This window comes from Amphiprion ocellaris, chromosome 6 (assembly GCF_022539595.1).
Source record: "Amphiprion ocellaris isolate individual 3 ecotype Okinawa chromosome 6, ASM2253959v1, whole genome shotgun sequence".
Taxonomy (NCBI): domain Eukaryota; kingdom Metazoa; phylum Chordata; class Actinopteri; family Pomacentridae; genus Amphiprion; species Amphiprion ocellaris.
Genome location: NC_072771.1, coordinates 12,057,016 through 12,074,968, shown reverse-complemented (window position 1 = coordinate 12,074,968; position 17,953 = coordinate 12,057,016). Strand labels below are relative to the sequence as shown.

Here is a 17,953-nt window from a genome sequence, read left to right as displayed (position 1 = left end):
GTAAGCCCTCAGCCCTGTGACTAGCGACTGTGTTTCGGTGGCAAACTTAATTAAGTCAGGGGTGCCCCTGGAGGATTAGATTAATACTGTGCCACTTACTACTGAGTTATGTCTTGGCATCGCCAGCAAGGTTTGTTTTAGAAAGAGTGTAAATTTTTAAATATTGTTAATAAATTTCATTTTTCTATACTTGAAGTGGAATCGCCTCAGTCTCCGGTGTCTCTTGTGCCTGTGTGACCTTTCTTTTGTCTGTATTGGAGTGGTGGGCCTCCCTAAATAGATCTCCTGGGGGGTGAAACTCCCCCAGGTGGCGTTGTCGGACACGTGGTAAATAACAAACATACATCTAACCCTCATAGTCTTGCCACATTATATTTTGGCCAGACAGGGTGGTCTCTGTGTGGCTTTGAACTTAACTGGGGATGCTTGTTATACGTTGGTTCCAGATAATTCTGATAATATCACTAGCGTGATCGATGCGTTGCAACTTATTAGGGATGCGTTTGGTCCATCGGAAGGTGCTGGATGGTCTGCTAATGCTTGGCTGGAGGACCAATTGGGTCCAATGGGTGCTGTTCTAGTCCAGATTTTGATAGCTGTTCTTTTGTCACTGTGTGTGATGTTTTGTTTCTGTATGTTTTGTTGACCTTTGCGAAGGCTATGATATTGAGATGGGTTGGTGTTGTAATGCCGGGTGAAAACGTTCAGATGCCATTATTGAGTGGGGCTTCCTTAAGTGAAAAAATGGGGTAGATGTCATGGAACGTCAGATAGTAGATAAATATCCATTTTGACTGTCTGACTTGTTGTAGTCCTGATTTTTCTTTTTGATATTACTTAAAGGGGGAAATGGGAATTTATATTATGGTTTTTGATTTTGTATTTTGGACCTTTGAATTTTTTACTTTTTATCCTTTAGTATATTGCAATATATTATACTGTGTTTGATGTGTTTGTTGCTGCAAGATACTGGTTGGTGTGTTTTTTCCTTCTTCCCAGGAGACTATCTGGGAAATCGAGTAAAGAGCAGCTGTCGTTCAGAGATCCCTACAGCTGAATGGACTCACATGCTTGAATATGGATAATGAAATGGATGGAGAATCCTGAGCGAGGACATTGCAGTGATGGCATACTACAACTGGAGCTGCTGCTGAAGAGCGACAGTTTGATATATTCATGTTTTCCATATATGCTTACTGTATTGGGTTCTGTTTATCATATGTAATGTTTCATTATTAGGTGTTTACTCTTGCTTACACTTCTCTATTAGTATGTTTTATTTTAGTTTTTGAGTTTTTATACCTATATGACTGATATGAAGTGTTTATGACAGCGGGTTTCATTACTTGGATGTCTTTTTGATATGAGGTAAGTACATTGGGATCTCTGGTGTTTCCTTTTTTCCGATTGTTTAGGGACAGTAACGCTAGGTAGGTGCAGGTCCATTGAAGGGTACGATGGGTCGACCAGCCTGACACTGATTTTTGATTTCTGGGATTCCCAAATGTATTTGCTTCTACTTGTTTCACAAACTTGTTTGAATCCTCTTTCCTAATTGGCTTGGAGTATCATATATGTGGTTGCTTAGGGCAGAGGGACCGTGAGAGAATTTTCCTGTCTTGATTGTTTGATGGATAATTTGGAAAGACAGCTGCCGGGCAGGTTTTTCGCTCTCACACTCCTCAACATTGTTATACTGTTAAGTTTATGCTGTGATTAGCACAGACAAAAAGGAAATTGTCATGTATACTATGTAATTAATGCTATAGTGATGTTTTCGACGCTTGGTTAGCGCCGAAAGGGGAAAATATGAAGTATCTGATCTGATATGAGTCCCGATAGTTGTTGACCATAAAGTGAACTTGACTTACAGGTGTTAGTAATTTCATTAGTATGTGTTTTTCTGCTCAAGAAACTCTATACTGTGTTGACTTTGGGGTCCAATTTCTAGCCAGAGCTGACTTGTGGCTCTTAGGCATATGCAGAGTCGAGGGGCTCCGTCTGAGGGGGTATTGTTTTTGACTAAGGGTTTTTCAAATATTAAACCAGATGTTGTCACTCTATCCATTACCAGAAGATATAAAAACTGACCGTTGGTCTTTGTTCTCGGAGGATCATTGGGTGACATCCTTCCAGGCAACTTCTGTCTGTGTCGATACTGTTCTTTCTTTCAATAAAAGATCTTATTAAGAAAGTCAGTGTCAACGGGCATTTCTTCTTCACCTGCACATCATGGACATCAGAGAAACTATGACAGTCTGCAACCAGATGTTCATGTTGTCATTTTAAGGTAACAAGTCTCAGTATTGTGTTCAGTTCAGTATAAAATACTTCAGTCCGGGTGTCTCAGTTTTGAAGTTCCAGGTTTGTTCTATGACTTGGTGTTTACTGAACATGATCATGATTTATGAAAGACTAATTCTGAAGGCAAGGTACCTGAAATGTGATATGCAATTTTTAAACAGATTGTTGACAGCTTGTTAAATATCATTAATTGTTTTTATAGATTTTTCTTTTACAAGACTTGAATTACTTGAAATTTGTTGACTGCTGAATGTGTTCAATGCAGTAGTTAAAGAATTTAAATGATATACAGGTATCTTTTGTTACAATTCAGGAAAAATGGAAACCAAACTCAGGGTACCTGAACTAGGACATGCAGAATGAGAACCTATTCACCATGAGGAAATGATTGTATGTTACTAAAATTTAATGGGTTAAATAAGTCAGTTTTTGAAATATGTTTGATACAGAGTTGGCTTTAATAAACGCTTAATGTTGAAAAGTCATCTTATGTCTGAGCCATTTCTATGCTATGCTATTTTCTGGGGCTTTCATTTTGAGATGTGACATTTTTAAATCTGTGGCAGCAAGAAGTAGAACAAGCTAGTTGCAAGTAAGCCAACTTTATTCTTCTTAAGCCAGAGATAGACAGTATGAACCAAAACACGTGCCTCTCCTAGGGTCTTGTCCCCTCCCCTAAACCCCCCGAACCTCTGGGTGAGAGACCCTGTATAACCTGTACACCACACAGCTCCCCCCCGAACACCCAGAAGGGAACATGGCACACAAAAACAAATCAGTCTCTCAACGGGGGCTTAATAGGCCTGCCGAAATGACTGCGCCGAACCACGGAGTCAGGGCGAGGAACCTGCAAAACAGAGTGGTCATCAGTGGAGCGCACAGGAACAGTATGGTTCCTCACAGGCGGGGAGACACAGTCAGCAGCAGGAGACAGAGCCAAAGGTCTGGTAGGAGGACGGCCACGACGGGGAACCTGACCGGGTAACACAGTCTCACCTGCTACAACATAGGCCGGCTTAAGGCGATCCACAGTTAACAACTCTTTACGCCCACCCATATCCAACAGAAAACCCTTGGCACCTCGATCAAGCACACGAAATGGACCATCATATGGAGGCTGGAGGGGGGAGCGGTGGGCATCGCGGCGTACAAAAACAAAACGAGCCGAATTGAGTGCCAAAGGCACAAATGACCGCGGAAAACAATGATGCATTGGACCAGGAGCCGAAGAGCCGCCGGACAAAAAACTGTCCATAGAGGAGCGGAAAACCGGAGCTGCTGATTCTGACAAAAACTCACCCGGAATACGAAGCGGCTGACCAAAAACTAACTCTGCAGAAGACGCATCGAGATCCTCCTTAGGGGCTGAACGCAACCCGAGAAGGACCCACGGCAAACGGTCCACCCAACTGTCATCGACAAGGGAAGCACGCAGAGCCGCTTTAAGAGAACGGTGGAAACGTTCACATAGCCCATTAGCCTGAGGGTGGTACGCTGTTGTACCACCCCTAGGGAGCGCGCCATCCCTGTCCAAAGCTCTGAAATGAACTGGGGGCCCCGGTCAGAAGTAATATCCGAAGGAACACCAAAATGGGCAACCCAGGCCGAGAGGAAAGCGCCAACCACATCCGCTGATGCGGTGGATGAGAGGGGAACCACCTCAGGCCACCTTGTAGTACGATCCACCATAGTGAGCAAATGAGTAAAACCCCTCGAAGATGGGAGTGGGCCGACCAGATCCACGTGCACATGATCAAAACGCCTGGCAGGGATCGGAAACGGTTCAAGAGGAGCTTTAGTATGCCGATGCACCTTGGCACGCTGGCACGCAACACAAGAAGCTGCCCATCCCCTAACGTCTTTGCGCAAACCTGGCCAAACGAAACGGAAACTGACCAGCTTAACTGACGCGCGCACACCAGGATGTGAGAGAGAGTGCACGGAGTCAAATACCCGCCGCCTCCAACCTGCCGGAACTATGGGGCAAGGTCGACCCGTGGACACATCACACAGGAGAGTCGGACCACCTTCGTGCAACACTGTCTCTTCAAGCTTCAGCCCTGAACCCGTAGAGCGAATGGCAAGGATATCCGCATCCTCGACCTGTTCCGCAGCCATAGCCGAAAAATCTGTCCCGAGAAGCACAGGACAAACCAGCACGCGTGAAAGACAGTCAGCGACTGAATTGGATTTACCGGCAACGTGACGTATGTCAGTCGTGAACTCTGAAATAGCCGCAAGATGACGTTGCTGACGCGCTGACCAGGGATCAGTAACTTTAGACATCGCAAACGTCAGCGGCTTATGGTCCACGTAAGCGGTAAAAGAACGACCTTCCAACAAAAAGCGAAAATGCCGGGTAGCCAAAAACAGAGCCAACAACTCGCGGTCGAAAACGCTATACTTCCGCTCGCAGTCCCGCAACTTACGGCTAAAGAACGCGAGAGGCTGCCACGTACCAGCCACGTGCCGCTCAACAACAGCCCCGACTGCCACATCAGAAGCATCCGTTGTCAGGGCAATACGTGCATCCGGATCAGGATGAGCAAGGAGAGCTGCCTCAGCTAACTGGCTGACTTAGCCCCATCAAAAGCAACAATCCGCTCTGAAGTCCAGACAACAGGATCAGTAGCCTTCTTAGAACGCAAGCCATCATAAAGCGGCTGCATAAGATGGGCAGCGTGCGGAATGAACCTGTTGTAGAAGTTCACCATGCCCAAAAACTCTTGTAGAGACTTAACCACAGCCGGGCGGGGGAAATCTGTAACAGCCCGTACCTTGGCTGGCAATGGAACTGCGCCACTTGCTGAAATCCGATGACCCAGAAAATCGATCACCGGCAACCCAAACTGGCACTTTGCGGGGTTAACAATCAGGCCGTGGGCATCCAAGCGCCGGAAAACCTCTCTGAGGTGCGCGTGGTGCTCTTCCAGAGACGAGCTGGCCACTAAGATGTCGTCAAGATAGACGAACACGAACGACAAACCATGCAAAACCGAATCCATTAACCTCTGAAAGGTCTGCGCTGCCCAAGTCCAAACGGCATCAAATGGGGTGATCACTGCGGTCTTAGGCACATCATCTACGTGCTCCGGAACCTGATGATACCCGCGCACCAAGTCCACTTTCGAGAACACGGACGCACCAGACAACCGAACCGAAAAATCTTGAATGTGAGGGATCGGGTAACGATCCGGAGTTGTCACGTTGTTTAAACGGCGAAAGTCACCGCATGGGCACCAGGATCCATCAGCCTTAGGCACCATGTGAAGGGGAGAGGCCCAGGGGCTGTTAGAGCGCCGCACTATTCCTAACCTCTCCATAGTAGCAAACTCCTCCTTGGCGCAGGCCAATTTTCCCGCGTCAAGACGCCGTGCGCGCACAAAAACCAGCGGACCGCTTGTAGGAATGAAGTGCTCCACTCCGTGTTTAGCAACCGCAGAGGAAAAAGCTGGTGTGGTTAGAGACGGAAATTCAGCAAGAAGGCTCTGAAAAACATCGCCGGACGTTGAAAAAGTTGCGTGCGGAACCGACCCAACACCCCCAGACTCGCAGGGAAAAGTAGCAAAAGTCACAGCGTCTATGAGTCTACGATTAGCAACATCAACCAACAAACCATGAGCACACAAAAAATCAGCACCAATAATTGGAACAGTCACAGAAGCAACTACAAAGTCCCACTCGAAATCACGCCCGTGGAAACAAACAGTTGTCCGTTTTGTACCAAAAGTGCCAACAGCAGAGCCGTTAGCTGCGCTTAGCTGTGGGCCGCAACCACCACGGGTCGCCATGTCGTGGCTCGTGGGGTGCAACAAACTCTTCTGAGAGCCAGAGTCGATCAGAAAACGACGTCCTGTCAGTGAGTCATTAATAAAGAGCAGCTCACCTCGGTCACCAGCGCCCACAGCCGCCACTGCGTTCCCAGAAGAGTCAAAAGTACATGGCGGGACACAGCGCCTAGCTTTGACGCCAAACCTCCGGTGGTAGAAGCAGAGGGGGCTCCCACGCCGAGTCCTCGCGCTGACAGCTGAAACCACCGCGGGGTCCGTTGGGGACATCTGCTGGGGATCCATCGTAGCACTTTGGACCATAACCCGTCTGGAAGCCAACAGGACACGGTCAGCCTCCTCTGCTAGGCCGCGGAAATCGCCAGCGGCTAGAAGCGGGGAGTTAGCCAAAGCAGCCCGAACTTCACGTGGGAGCTGCCGCAGAAAAATATGAGGAAAAAGGAAACCGCTTTCGTCTGAGCCCAGGAGCGAGAGCATGTCGTCCATAAGGTCCACCGCAGTACAGTCTCCCAAACCGGACAAGCTGAGGAGTTTATCCGCTCTCTCCGCGGAAGACAGACAGTATCTCCGCACCAGGAGCTGCTTGAGAGCGGCGTATTTCCCACTGTCAGGGGGGCTACGCAGCAGCGACATCACCCGGCGAGTGGACTGCTGATCCAGGGCAGCAACCACCACTATGCACAGGAGCCAGGAATCCGTGCACCTGCACAGGAACCGGCTAACTGTGCGGTGCTCCCCCCCTCCACCACCCCACATCCTTATCCCAACTATCCTTGTCTAACGTCACGCTTTGCCTGTTTGCGGGTTTGTTTTTTTAGGTTCCTTCTCAAATTGAATTTCCCAACATTGGAGGTTTCATTTGGTACAACGAGCCTTTTTTTTCTTTTACACTTTGCAATCCCTACCCAGATCCCAACATGTCCGTTTTCTTTTTTTTTTCTTCAAGAAAGGTGCGCGCAGCACTGCGCAGCAGCCGGAGCTGTCATTGGCAGGGCAGCTAAAATGAAATTTCGTTGTATATGAAAATGTGCAATGACCAATAAAGATTGATTGATCAGTTTTATAGGTAATAAACTGTTTATGAAGTTTACAGTACAAACAGTAAAATAACAGTAAAATGGCACCAAAATACTGACAGTAATATACTGTAAGCATAAACTCTAAACAGCACAATACTGTAATATTTTTTACAGTAATAAACTGTTGTTGTAGAATACGGTAGGTTTACTGTACAATAACAGTACTCTGCTGGCAACTTTTGCTGCCAGCTCTTTACTGCAAAATTTACAGGGAAATTTCTTAGAGTGCGTGATGATGGTGTCATCAGCAAACTTGATGGTGTTGGTGGAGTAAACAGGAGTACAGTGGTGTGTGAATAGAGAGTATAGTAGGGGGCTGAGGACACCCCTGAGGAGGACTGGTGTTCAGGATGAGAGTGGAGGAGATGTGAGGAAGTCCAATATCCAGGAGCACAGTGAGCTGCTGAGCCCAGGGTTGCTCAACTTCAGAACCAGTTTGTGAGGGAGAACTGTACTGAAAGAAATCCACGAACAGCATCCTCACATAGGTGTTACCTCCTTCCATGTGTGTGAGGGCTTTGTGGAGAGATGTGATGATGGTATCTTCCATTGACCTGTTTGCCCTGTATGCAAACTGATGTGGATGGAGGTCAGCAGGAATAGCAGCCTTAATATGGGATGATATGAGTCTTTCAAAGCACTTGGTTATGATGGGGGTTAGAGCAACAGGGCGATAGTCATTCAGCTCACTGTGTTCTTCTTGGGCACAGGGACGATGATGGCTGTCTTAAGGCAGGTGGGGACTGCAGACTGTAGTAGCAAAAGTTTAAAGATGATGGTGAAAACCTCTGCCAGCTGTTTTGCACATACATCCCAAACAAATATAATGCAGGAGATAATACATGTATGATTTTTCAAATCATCACTAGAACAATCTAGTTGTATAAAAATGTAAATTTTGGGAGACAGGACTCGTCACATAGGCCTTATTTTTCATTTATTTTTCTGAAAAACTGAAACCCAATAACCACAGATTAATAATTCAGGATGAGATGAGTAATAAAACATTTTCCATGGTCCTCAGCAATCAAACTCATGGTTCTGTGCCACTGTGATATTACAGAGAGAGGTTCATAATCATGAATATATTATGAGAGCTGGGTACTGGACTCCAAGATGGGGCTTATTCATTCAATTCAAAGGTGCTCATTAAGCAGATGAGCGAAAAAAAAATTGTCTCAGAGGCTCTATGCTGGAATATTGTTACATAGATAAAAAAGTTTGACTTTGCTTCATAAATTTTATAAATTTTTTGGAATCAAAGTTTATGATGTAGATAGTAATAACTGATATTATGAGCAGTTAGAGGTGCCCTGTCGATGGGACATCAAACATCTAACTGATTAATGCCACAAGGGGCTTTATTTGTCTCTGTAGGTTGATCATGAGGGTAAACTGGCAGCAAAACTGTTTCTGTGGGCTCATACTTGTTACAAAATATAAAACAAAATGTGCAGAAAACTTACTGTGACCCCCATAAACAACTGAGCTGATCAGCAAGTCTATGCACAAGAAGTCTGGTTAAGTCTAGGCAAAGGTTGTGGTTAATGAACTGAAATTATTACTCGCTTGTGGTCATCAGTCTTCCTCCATTGTTGTCATGGTTAGAATATTAATCATGTGGGTAGGTTTGGGAATGATTGTTTTTATGCTTATGTGAAACAGAGCGTGTCGGAGAATGTGTTAAACTCTGATATTTGTTGCTCTATTATAAAGTGACCTGATCCCAGTTTTGCTCAAGTCGTAATTACAGCGTGCTGTTTGCTGAACTGCTTGCATTTTTCTTCAGCAGACAGTCTGCTATGCAATAACTTGAACTCACTCCAATAACTTGACATAAATCTATTCAAACTGGTGAAGATGCACACTGAATGAAACAACAAAAAAAAACACTCATTAGTGTGCACAACATTAAAACACTTAACATGTTTTAGAGAAATACAGTAGAACCATTAAAATAGGTTTTTGTTTTTTCACAATGGGTTTGTGTTCTTGAGCCAAACCTCAGTTTCCCCGACCCGCTCCCCCCTCCTCAGCTGCACTGCTTTTACATTTGTACTGACGCATTTGCATGAATTTCATCATCAAAGTGCAGCTGTTGGCCGCCACTGCCAGGAAATGTGGTTGGCAACGTGTCCTCTGTCCATAAATCAATGAAGCATTTCATCTATTTCATTAGCCTTCAACAATCCTGTGCCTCTCCCAGAAAACAGTGGAAGAGTCTCACTAATGATGATATCATAGTATTAGCTAGATTTTGTTCTTGTTATAGTATGGACACAGAAACCGTTCCAGAGCTCAGTGGAAACTGTCTAGGATCATCACATACAGGCGGATTTGGTCATGGTAGGGATTGTATTTCTATTTTTAGTTGTTGTAAGATGGGTGGTGTATATACTGACAATCAGAACTCTAATCCTCTCCAGGCCTCAGATGGGCACCTGTGCATGGTTTGCTCCTTCAGTGACAACAGGATAACTGCTCATTTTATAATTCATGACTCAAAATTACAGAGTGGCTGGAATAGTCAGTTCATAAACAAGAACCACACTATCAGATGGGATGCAAATGAACTGTTTATTGAAGATTTATGTGTAGCATCTGGCAGATGGGAACAATGGAGGGGGAAAATGGCTACAGCATAGGGAAGGTTTCGATATAGATCTGCCATGATTTCCATGCTCAGTGGATTCCCTGGGGAACCCAGTAGAAAGAAGAGAGGACAGAGACGGAGAAAGAGGGTGAACAGGTGGGGCACAGAACACAAGAACAAACAGGTGTGCAGGGCAGGAAGGCATTTATAGACATATGGCAGGATGTGTTTGACTTTTTGAACCTCTAAAGCTAAAATTATGTGATATGCAACATTTTATATTTGGCTCAGAATTAGAACATTTTAATTCTACCTCTAGAGTGCAGTTTGGTAGCTACTGAATTTCCCTTCAGGGATTAATAAAGTTATTGTATTGTATTGTAAGAGAGAATTGTTGTTCCATTAATGCACGCTTACTGCTTAGGATCACACCATCTCAAATTCTTTACTTGTAGCTACTTGTAGCTATTAATTACAAAAAAAATTTCAATTTTGTAACAGTAAATGATATTTGGCAATATACAACCTAACATGATCTCACTTGTTTAATCTGCTTTAGCTGTCACTAACATAATGCATAAGATCTGTACAGAATTTTTTGCTGAATTGATCAATACTAATGTAATACTGGGTTCAGAGTGCACAATATCATCCCAATAATTGCCTGACCCACAAGTTGTTGGTTGTCTAGACCATAAACTAGATAAAGATGGACAAACTCTCTGTGATGTCACCCACAGGTTTCCTGAACCACAAGTTTAAAGTTCAGTGTGGTGGCCTTAGCAATGTCTGACTCTTTGCCAATCCAAAAATGAAAATCGTGGTAGATCATTAGTACGATTATTTTTTTTTTATTGATTGTGTTCGATTTATGCGTTGTTTGAAAATAATCTTAACACAGACACATTTCAGGGCGACACTGTGCAGTGGTTAGCACTGTTGGCTCACAGCTAAAAGGTCCTGGGTTTGAATCTCTGCATGGAGTTTGTATTTTTCTTGAGTTTCTAACAGCATTTCTGTAAGTTCAGTTGTCATAATGTGACCTAATGTAGGTCTGGAGCTTAGTATGTAAGGACATATATTGACCAGCCACACTATCAAAAACAATACTGGTTCGCACAGTTGTCTCACAGCTCGATGGTTCCTGGTTCAAATCTCAGCCTGAGGTCTTTCTATGTGGAGTTTGCATGTTCTCCCTGTGCAGTATGGGTTTTCACCAGGCTCTCTGGCTTCCTCCCACAGTCCAAAGACATGCTGAGGTTAATTGGTGATTCTAAATTGTCTGTAGGTGTGAATGTGAGTGTGCTTGATTGTCTCCCTGTGTTTCCCTGCGACAGACTGGTGACCTGTCCAGGGTGTACCCTGTCTTTGTCCTGAGTCAGCTGGGATAGACTCCAGCCCCCCCACGACCCTAATGAGGATTAAGCCGTGTATAGATGATGGCTGGATGGATGGGTTGTGGGGTGGTCCCTCTGTGATTCGGGCTTCTTCCGGTGCATGCAGTTGGTGCTTGGATTAGGACAGCCTGGAGGCCTGTCAGTGCCATGGACTCTTAGTTGTGTTCCTTGAGCTGTTCCTCTGCAGTTTCTGTGATGTGATGGTGTATTGTTGTATTGTTCTGCTGAGGGAGCCAGCAACAATGGGGTGCAGTAGCCATGGGAGAGCATGATTGGTCTGGAACAATGTTTAGATAGATGGTATGTTTCAAAGTAACATCCACATGACTGAGAGGATCCAAGGTTTCTCAACAGAACATTGCATTTTACCACCATGGTCAATTTTATCTCTGATTAAAGATGGTGTGATGTTGTATGCCGTGTTACAGCTGTCAGTGGCCCAGAAACTGAATGACCACAGGAAAGTCAGAGCCACATCGACTGTGAAGGAATCAGAGACCACTGGGACACAGCAAACAGCCAGAAAAAGACCATTGGGACAGTCACATCTGACAACAAAGCTCATTCTTATACAGTATGTCAGGGAAAAAAGCTAAAAAATATATTGTGTGGCAATCTGATTTACAGCAGCTCCCATTTGTTAGGGCCCACAAAGGCAAGGTGCTTTTCAGCGTGTTGTAAAAGCCTCCAGTCACTTAAATTATTTGGATGATGCAGCAAGTTACAAGAACCGAATACAACAATACAGACATGTTTACAAGAGACATGCTAAGTTAGATACAACTCTGGGGGATAATTGAATAGGACATGTGGCTACGGCTCTACAACACATACCCACTGGATCCAAACACACAAATTCAAACATAACCATTTTTTTCCCACTTTTCTGCAGTTTTCCCACTGTCTTGTAAATCATACTATAATTGTGTAGCACTTGCTTAGATGTGAGCCAATAGCAAAGCTAGATAGTTAACTAGGTTCTGGAGGAGTTAGTTAAGAAAGTGACGTATTTGCAATTTATAACAGCCGGCAGATTTATTGCAGTTTAACACACTAACAACAACTGTTAAAACAGCACAATATCAAATTTTAGAAAACCTAAAAAATAAAATAGTCTCTTTGCATAAGAAAACAAAATAGTAAAATAAAATACAAAATGTCCTTCATGTCTGTGTTAGAATTTTTTTCAGAACACACAAAATAATGCTCTCTCTGTGTGTGTGTGCGTGTGTGTGTGTGTGTGTGTGTGTGTGTGTGTGTGTGTGTGTGTGTGTGTGTGTGTGTGTAAATGAGCTCTGTTCTCAGACAGTCTGCTCAGTACCATCAGCCATCATTGACATTTACTCAGTTAAAGTATGCTTAGGTGTGTTTGAAATGTATTCTGCTCAGATCTTGACAATGTGTCATCTCTTCTTAATTCGTTTCCTCTGTTGTTTGTCTCCGCTCTTGTGATAACAGTAGAAATTACACTGAAACAAGCCAAACAAATGTCCTCAGGGATGTCTACACATACATGCACTTATCTGATCAGAGATTGTGTCACCCACTGAAGGATCTGTTCCATCTATAGCTTCTTTTTCTTTTGTTGGCAAAGTTTAATATGTTCAATTCAGTTTCTGTTCAGTATGCTTTATTGGCCTGAATTCCAGGTTAATGATGTTCATTGCTGTCTAGATCTATGAAGTTTGAGATTAAAAAGCCAAACTTATTAAAGTATTCTTGTCTTATATTATTATATTTGTCGTATTTCAAAAGGAAGTTGCTTTTGCTTTTCTGACAGTAATATAGTCTGTTGATTTATATAGATATATCTATAGATAGCAGAGAAGTTTGTTAGAAGTTTTGTTTTAATCCCTTCAATGTACCAGATAAGTATCTTTGTGTAAATGTAATGATTACTGAGATCTGGAAGAGGACAGCTATGATTATGTAATATATACAATTGTGATATTGACGGAAAAGTCCTAATCCTGTAAGCCCTTGATTGTTTTATAGGGTAATTTAACCATATTTTTTTTCTTTTAAAGCTTCTGGGTCATTATAAGAGCTGGCTATACATGGTTTTTATTTTTTCATTTTTTATCTGAACATCCAGGCTGTCCAACTCCTCTAACTTTGATATGACAATGCTTCCTGATTTTTTATTGGCCTTTTTACTAACCTTTATATCATATTTTGTATTTATAAAGTTGCTATATTTTTACCAAAAAATCCTGGTAGTGAAGATATCTTTTAATCATTGTGTAGCAAAGATTGCTTGAAATCTGTCTGAAAACCAGGCAAATGTCATGACTTATTCAAGACCAACACCAACAAGCAGAAGTGTAAAAATGAGTGAAGAAATGAGTTCATGCATTTCTTTCCAGAGGTTTGAACTGTCTTCATAACATTATTTTTTCAGTATGTACAAATATGCAATGCCCATGACTACAAATTTCTGGTTACAATGGTTCTTGAAATTTGATTTTAATATAGGTTATAACTGTGCAATGACAAGTTCATGATTGATTCAAACTGATTAATGGGTGTGGAGATGGACACACCACTGTCTACAGGCGGTGATTCAATTTTATGTAAATTCTAAATATTTTTTCTTGCCAACACTTTCTCAGACAGCCAAGCAACTAGCACTGTCGGAAAGGTCAAATTGTGTACTTTTGATATTTGCTATGCATCACTGCAAAAAATATTTAAAGAGCATTCTTACAGGTTTGTTAACACATCATATAAACTGGTGATACTGAAAGACAGGAAGGGGGTTTTGAGGATTAGATGGTTTTATTAGATTGCATATTTTTAGCTACCTCTCAACATGTCTAGCTGTGCAAGTGAAATATTCAGCAAACTCAAATGAGGCCATTCTCATCCATCACACAGCAGGTGTTATCGAAGGGCTCTGTTGTCAAACTCTGTTTTTACTGTCATCAAATGTGCATTACGGAGAATAATAAGAAGAATTAGAATAAGAAGCAAGATGGCGCCTGTGATGGCGGCTCCGTAGTCCTGTTTAATCAGTCCAACAAGTGGCTGGGGTGAGAATGCTCAGGAAACTGAACTCAATTATGAGCAATGATTCTGACCCACTACACAGTCTGGAGGTGTTTAGGCAGAGCACCTTCAGCCACAGACTCATCCCCTCTCAGTGCATGTCTGAGCACAGCAGGAAGTCCTTTCTACCAGCTGCAATCAGGCTTTGTAATTCACATTCATATTTTCACTTATGATGTATATGCTGTGCATATGTTAACTTTCATATTTTTTCTTAACATGTAGCACTTTGAGATTTTGCCTAAATGAAAAGTGCATTACAAATAAAATTTTGTTATTATTATTATTATTATTATTATTATTATTATTATTATTATTAATAACATGCAGCTGTTACAAAGTAACTTCATATAAAGGATCAATAAAGTATTATTGTGTTCTACAAGCTATATAAGTAAATGCTCTGAAACTGGGAAGCGAATAAGTTTTGAATTAATTCTGTTGGAATGGATGAATGCAGAAATCAAGTCAACATTTACCCAAACAGCAGTGTTTGAGGCTGACCTGTATTTACACAGAATGGGTATCCATTTGCATGTGAAACAGCACATCAAAGCATAACAAAGATGTCTGTGTTTTTTCCTGTGGCATAATTGTGTTGAGAGATTATATGAACATCCAGACACTCAGAGCAGGATGTGTTGGTGATGCTGTTATACAATGTTAATTACTCTCTGTATTTTTCAGTTTGAGCTTTTGACGATGGTCACTGAAACAAGTTGCCTAATCAGAGCGTCTGACCTTATAACATCATCTGGAGCCATCTGAGCTCCTCAGTTACAACAAAACAAGACTCTTCAACATTTTATACAAAGTGTACTCACTAGCAGCTGTCAGCTCATTCAGAATGTCAGGGGAGAATATTTAACACATGAAAGCTGAGTTATAAGCACCTGTCTAGTGTGGAAGTACACTTTTCCTTTCTGATGTTTAAATACATTAATACATTCATATTATGTGTGGCAAGGCTATGAGGGTTAGATTTACTTTTGTTAGTTAACAAGTGTCCAACAACGTCACCTAGGGGAATTTCACCCCCAGGAAATCCATTAGAGGGGACCATCGCTCTAACATCGACAAAAAGGTCACGCAGGGGTACGAACAACACCAGAGACTGACGCGATTCCAAAGTAAAGTATACAAAATAGAATTTATTAACACTTAAAATTTACAATCTTTCAATTAAAATCTCTTACTAGCGATGCCAATAAGTAATCCAGTAGTAAGTGGCACAATATTGCACAATCCTCCAGGGCCCCTTCAAGGCTTAGTTAAGTTTGCTACTAAAATACAGACACTAGGCACAGGGCCGAGGGCTTACCAGACAGAGATGATTAACTGAAGGGGGAGGGAAGGGTCCTGATGCTACTACCACACGTGAAGAAACAAAACACACCATTGACGGACATCCAAGTGCACTACTGTACAGGGAGTGAAGGGACCACCACCGCAGGGAATCAGTCAGCCACTCGCCACACTGGCCCAACAGCTCCTGTCCAAAGAGAACAGGCAACTGTTAGTCACAGCAAAGGGGCAAAAATATATAGAGATCTAAAAAAACTGCCCCGACGCCACACTATGCTGGGCCCAGGAGGTCACCCCCCGAGGTTGATTATACTTTCATATGCCACCTACACACACACACACACACACACACACACACACACACACACACACACACACACACACACACACACACACACACACACACACACACACACACACACACACACACACACACACACACACACAGTCAACCCAATAAACTAGAAAAAAGAAAAAAAAAAACAAAATCTACAAAACCAAAAAAACCAAAAACAAAACTGGATAACTAAGCACAAGGTCGCTAGAAAATGACAAATGATGAATGAAGATAATAAATGATCCCAAAATCTGTAAACAATAACAATATGTAATAATAATAATAATAATAATAATAATAATAATAATAATAATAATAATAACAAAAATAACAATAATGATATCTTAATTATAATACAAAAAAAGAACAATAATTAACCAAATATTAATAGGTTAGCCGATGAGCATCAGTCTGCCTGAAGCAGCTTTAAATCCTACACTGCCTTAATTTCCTTCACAGAGACAGCATCACATGCAGTGCAACCCACACTCAAATGTTGTCCAGAATAATTTACTCCAGACGTGCCAGGCAACAGGCATGCACACACACAAGGGTTGGAAAAAAAAAACAATTGCAGTAAAACAATTGCAGACGAGCAGATAGCTTGCCGCGGTGAACCCACAGACAGAACAGCAGTAGTGCAGCGGCCTGCTTCAGAGGTGGAGCCACCCGTAAGTGAAGGCAACAGGGGAGGCAGTCGCGGAAGAATGCAACTTGATAACTGCCAACTAGGGCTGCCACTAACAACGAATCCATGAATTGCCTGAGCACGATACGTCATCAAAAGCGGAAGTGAGCATGCAATGCAACAGAAATCACCGTCCGAGCGGAGTTCACGGAAATCCGCGTTGTATCGTGCATATATAGTGTATGCATATATTATATATGCACGATACAGCTTGGACATCTGTGTTTACGATACAGCGCAGACATCCAGCGCGGACATCCGTGCTGTATCGTGCATATACTATATATGCACGATACAGCACGGATGTCCGTGTTTACGATACAGCGTGGACATCCGTGCGTGTTCCGTGCTCTGCTCGGATGGTGATTTCTGTTGCATTGCGCCCTCACTTCCGCTTTTGATGATGTATCGTGCTCAGGTGATTCATCGATTCGTCGTTAGTTGCAGCCCTACTGCCAACAGCAATCAGAAACCAGAGTCATATTTCATGTGCAGCCCAACAAAAGCGCATAAAAATGCCAGACAGAAGCGAGCCAACCTACCTCAGGAATCCAACGCAGCATGTGGATTATTACGCACGGCTCCGAGGCCACACATGCCCGACTCCAAACCTTCAGCCAGGATACAGGCCGACTCTGCTAAAAAACAGAAAGCGCATCAGACACGCCACTAATATAACCCAGAGATGCAGCGACCGCGTCGGAACATACCTGACAAAAGTGAACAGAGGAAGCTCGACAGCCAGCGTCTCAAGACAGCCACGCCAAACCACGCTGCCGATGCAACACTCAGGCTCCAGGAAGAGGTAAGAGGATGCACCTGCGAGACGCGCAACCCTCTCCCAGATATAACTCGCCGCGGCACCGCCCAGTAAGCAGGGTGCAATAGGATGATTGCTCCCAGCCCAACGGCATTCAATGGGCAGGGAGCAATTGAGAGAACTACACCACGATTCACCTGATCCAATACACACAAACAGCATGAGTGGAGACGGACTGGGCCGTCCTACCACGTATGCATTCAGTGTCTGTTAAAATTCAAATCTGTGTAACTTGTTCATTTCAAGAGGTGTTTCCTCCTGTTTGGAAAGCTCATGATCAGTTGGAACATTGCTTTATGTTTGACTTAGTGAAAGACTTTCATTGTTCTATCCTCAATTTGATTTGTACAGCACATTTTTACATCTCATTTTTCAGTGACATGTTGTGACTGGAAGCTGCTTTGAAACTGTCTCAGTCTGCTCATCCTGCTGAATAAATTAGCTTCAGTTTCCGTTTGTATCAGCACCTGCAATGCAATGACCAGCTAATCCTTGTCAACACAACATTAAACCAAACTGCTAAACTGACTAGAATAGTCTGAAATATTTTCTTGAATCAAGAAGAAACAAAGAGGGCCTTGTTTTATATGCCCA

At 43.0% G+C, this 17,953-nt stretch overlaps 1 long non-coding RNA gene across 1 annotated transcript; it reads right to left on the bottom strand.

Moving 5' to 3' along the window:
• Positions 1–15,340: 15,340 nt before the first annotated feature.
• Positions 15,341–17,433, bottom strand: LOC118470598 (uncharacterized). Its single transcript, XR_008601904.1, has 3 exons — positions 17,250–17,433; positions 17,082–17,174; positions 15,341–15,701 (listed from the first exon to the last, which is right to left on the bottom strand). It is a non-coding gene; the product is annotated as an uncharacterized LOC118470598 (long non-coding RNA).
• Positions 17,434–17,953: the final 520 nt, after the last annotated feature.